A 5,000-nucleotide genomic window follows, 5' to 3' on the forward strand; every position below is an offset into this window, starting at 1 on the left:
CCGAAATGTCACAAGACAGGAAGGCGAAGTCGTCAGACGGTGCGAGATGAGGTCAAAATGTCGATCGTACAGTTGCCTCCACTTGTAATTAGTTACATACTCTGGCGGTTTCTGTCATTGCGTCGCACATTTGGTTTGCATAGGAGACATTTACGTTATAATACTGAACAGAATCATTAATCTAATCCAAGAATACGCTCCGTAAAGTAGCTTATGGTTTATTAATAGAAACTAATGAAAATTATTATCAAGTATTGTCATTATCATTATTTCTTATTTGTTTTATATATTTATCTATTTATCTATTTTATCTTGTTTTATTTGAATATTCTTATTTTATTGAATTTTTCATTTTCATTTATTCATTTGTTTATTTATCTATTTGTTTATTTATTTACTATTGTTATCTATCTATTTTTTATTTATTTATTTATCATTTAGCTGGGTTCAACCATTGAAACCTAAGACTTATAATTTATTACGGTACCCGTTAGCCAGAATAAATTAGATATGGTACCACTATAAGCTGAAAATCAACCAATCTCTTTCATCAACCCTTTCTCACATAACACAACACTGGTCTTAGTTGTTACCAAATAATTCTATTCAGGTGTAAAATTGCCCCACGGTTCAAATAAAGTTGAAGCCAGTTGTTAACTTGACCGGTGATCGAGGAGTGCTACAGTACATCCAAGATGTCGTTAGACAGTTTTATTAAACTGGTGGGGGGAGGGGAAGGGAGGAGGAGAGGGGGAGGAGGAGGAGGAGGGGGAAGTGTTGGGAGGGGGGGATCCTCTGCCCAGTTGAGGCTTACTGGGTTAAGGTCACCCCAACGTGCGCACTGAGGATGATGTGGCTTGCAAAGGTCACACGCCGGCATTGGAGGTCTTGTGGAGAGGAAGAGGATGGGCCTCAGAGGCCTTTGGAGGATTCACGTTTCCCTCAGGAAGAAGAAGAAGATGAAGAGGTCTTTTTTTTTTTTTTTTTCTTCCTTGTGGACCGTCTACCGCCTAGAAAGTATTATTCAGATAATGGTGACCTTTCCTAAATGGAGAAGGTTATATGTATACATATATGTGTGTGTGCAATATATATATATATATATATATATATATATATATATATATATATACTATATATATATATATATATATATATATATATATATATATATATATATATATATATAAAACAAAATCCAGCCGTTGCAACCAAGTCTCGATCTCGGGCCCCGAGCGAAGGACGCCCGTCTGTTACCACTGTGCCAGCAAAGAGTACAAAATAATCGGAACCTGGTACGTACTGTATACAAGGAATCAAAGCTGACCGCCGACCTCAATTCGAGCTTCTTGATTTCATCCAGACCCCAGCCCCATCGGCAGACACGGTGACATTTGAACCGAGCTTTTATTCACCTTGTCGTTGTAATTATCATGGAATAAATCACTAGGAAGTGTGATATCTATGGAATATTCAAATCCATCGGTCGCGACCAGAGTCCAGTCTCTTACCACAGTGTCGGGCAAAAAAGAAGTGGACAAAGGACAATGAGGAAGAAAAGAAAGTATGATGACGAGGAGGTAGGAAGAGGTACAATGAGTGTAAGCTGAAAGAATAAAGCAAAGAGAACAAAGAGCATTACGAAGAGGAATTAAAACGCTAGAAGTAAGACAGGAAGAGGAGAAGAAGAATGTATTGAAGAGATAGGAGGAGGAGGAGGAAGAGCTGCGACAGCAACATCAGGAAGAAGAGTAGAAGGAGGAGGAGGAGGAGGAGGAATAACAGGAGTAGAAGGAAGGTAGGAGGAGGAAGAGACGGAAAAGGACGTATTTAAGACGCCAGAGGGGAAGGATGAGGAGTTGCAGCAGCAACAGCAGGAAGAGGATTAGGAGGAGGAGGAGGAGGACGAGGACGAGGAGTATGGGTAACAGCAGTAGAAGCCAGGTAGGAAGAGGAAGAGGAAGAGAAGGACGTATTAAAGAAGTCAGAGGAGGGGGACGAGGAGGAAGAGGAGCTGCAGCAGGAACAGCAGCAGGAGGAGGAGGAGGAGGAGGAGGAGGAGGAGGGTTACCACCACCACCAGCAGCAGCAGCAGCACCAGCACCAGCAGCAGCAGTAACAGCAGGAGGGGGAGGAAGAGGGGTAGGAGGAAAAAAAAAAATAGTGTCCGGTGCGTGAAGGCCATGGCGGATCATGTACGGCCTTCATGCCTTCCTTCCGTGCTCGCTTCAACCCCTCACCCCCACCCCCTCCCTCCCTCTCTTTTTTCCTCCTTCCCTCCCTCCGGCCTCCGCTGTCTCACTTCCTCCCCTTGTCATCCAATCCACGCTTCAGACTGACCTTCACCTCCTTCCTCCCTCCCTCCCTCCCTCCCCCCTTCCTCCCCCCTCCTCCTTCCTTCCTCCCCCTCCCTTCCAGTATGAGACTCCTTCAGGCCTCTGCGTCTCCGCTTCGTCAATCTTAAGCCTTTCGTGTCCAACGTAAATCTCATGAGTTTGTTCTTGTCGCCAAGCGATTTTATTCAGCTTCGAGGAACTCCTGAGACGGGAAACGGTCAAAGAATTTTTTTTTCGTAAAAACCATCTCGTTAAAGCCACTCGGATCCTGACGAGAGACTTTCATGAGTCTATTCTGGTTAACGTCAGGTGGGTTTATTCATCTTAGCATAGCCCGTAAGATCTGTACTTTCTCCCATCACCATCATCTAGAAGGTGAGAAGCCTACCCCCAGGAGGCTCGAAACTGCGGCCGGAGCCGTCACCTTTGCCCTGTGTGCTCTGGGGTACCGTTGGAGCAGATAACAGACACTCACTGCTGAGAATCGTAGAGAGGTGCGGGACTCGAACCCGCGACCAGGAAGATGCTAGATTTGCGCGCTTTTGATTGCGCCACCAAAGCAATATCTTTGCCTAGCTAAGACCAAACTAAGTCTACGCATTTGTCCTGCACGCTCTAGTGCTAGAAGCTCATCTAGAACCGGAAATATCGGGAAGCTAAGGCCTGTGTTAGATGAAGCCTCCTTTTCCGAAAAAGGTACCAAAATTTTCCGATAATGCCAATTTTTTCCGATACCATATCTAGTATATAGAAGCTCTGATACGCAAAGCAGATCAATTCTTGATGCCTCTGGCCTCCGAGTATCAGATATCTAAAGCTTTCCGGTACTTAGATGATCTTGTACTTGAGGGTTCCTCCATCGGAAACTGCCTAAGTGTCTGAGCCTTCTGGAAGTCTAAGTCTTTTGAGTCTCCTTTTTTTTAACTGTATGACACAAAATCACACACCGCTTTCAGCTATTATAGACCTTATGCTAAGAGAAAACACGGTCGTTATTTGCGATATTGTCTGGTTTTGGATCCTCACGTTTTCATTAAAGTGCCCGGCAGTCAGTTTCCTAAATCCTCCAAATCAAAACTTCACCTCTTTGAGTTCCATATGTCAGACTCGGACTCTATTGAACGTGAAGCTTGTTTGTCTGGCCATCTTGCGTTCATCAGAACAAATATTTTAAGAGGAACAAAATACTTTCGTGAAGTAAAAGGGCCGCTGGAAAGGGCAGTCTCATGACGGGGGGGAAGGAAATACAAAATGCATGGATACATTTCAAGACTACCGGGACTTCATGGTAGTCATAACTTGTAGTCTGGGAAAGGGCTACTCGTAACTCCCAGTAGCTGAAGATACCGGCATCTACAGCCTCCGGTAACAGGCCCCGGTGTCTAGTCTCCCGGTATTTTGAGTTTCTGTCCTCCAGAGAGACCGATATGTAAACCCTCCGGTAACTTAAGGTTCCATTTTCCGGAACTTCCTGAAATTGAAGTCTACCGGAGGTTGAGACTTCCAGAACTCAGAGTCTGACGGATGGAACTTTTTGTACCCAGAACTTGCGGTACCAGAAGCCTCCGGCCTTTTCGGGTTTTTGGTATCCAGATGGTACCATACGCAGAACCTTTATTGTACAAAGGTTAAGGTATCAAGTTTGCTGGTATTTGTAGGTTGTTTTCTCCTCATTCCTTCTGCTCCCAAAGAAGAAGGAAAAACAGAAGTAGAAGAATAAGAAAAGAAGAAGAAGAACGAGGGGGAATACGAAAAGGATGTGAAGAAGAAAGAAAATTATATAATTGGAAAAAAAATAATGGTCCCAAGAAAAGGGGCATACACTCCTTGTTACTGTTATCTTATGTACAAGTAAGAATGAAATAATAATTTAGGCATAGTTATATCAAATCGTTTATGTATGAATCTCAATATCATGTATGGACATTAATTCCTGTAGAATAGTCTGCTACGTATACAGTATTATATTGATAAGTAGCTTTCTTGGAATGTCAGGATGTACTTGATGGCATTTTCACTTGATTAATTTGGATGAGGATTACTGTCCCCACACATGTATAATTTGGAAGCAGACGCATTAGTTCTATACATTTAGTTACTTGCGACTCGTCACATTGCACTGTAGATAACTCCTACTTCGCTGAGGAACTTAAGGGAGAACCCAAGGCCAACAGTATCGTCTTCGCTGCCACACATGATGACCCACCTTCGCCCAGACTTGCCAGGACAAGTCTAGTTGGGGACACAGAAAGCTAAAGTGCAAGGATACAGTGTGCATGTGGCAGGGAAGTGTTGATCTGGCTTTGTATTTGTGTTGTCTGTAGAAGGCAACAGGTGATCCTGACAGGGCGCAAACATACGTGGTGATTACATATGAAGGTTGTGTGCTCGCCTCGACGATTTGATATTGGATTTCTCGTATGTGAGACGAGAACGCTACCCATGAGCCATTTAGGGATATCTTGCCACATTCAATTTAGAGTGAGTCTACTGACCAGTCAGTTCAGTGAGTTACAAACTTTAATAAATGCTCTGGTTATGGATAATTAATCAGGACCAAATTCCAAACAAAACATTTTCAATGACACTGGTGGGGAGTCTTGCTAGCATACATACTAACATGCGTACATACATATATACATGCGTACAAACATACACATAGTC

This window comes from Oratosquilla oratoria, chromosome 4 (genome assembly GCF_046742065.1).
Source record: "Oratosquilla oratoria isolate Oo_2021 chromosome 4, ASM4674206v1, whole genome shotgun sequence".
Classification (NCBI taxonomy): domain Eukaryota; kingdom Metazoa; phylum Arthropoda; class Malacostraca; order Stomatopoda; family Squillidae; genus Oratosquilla; species Oratosquilla oratoria.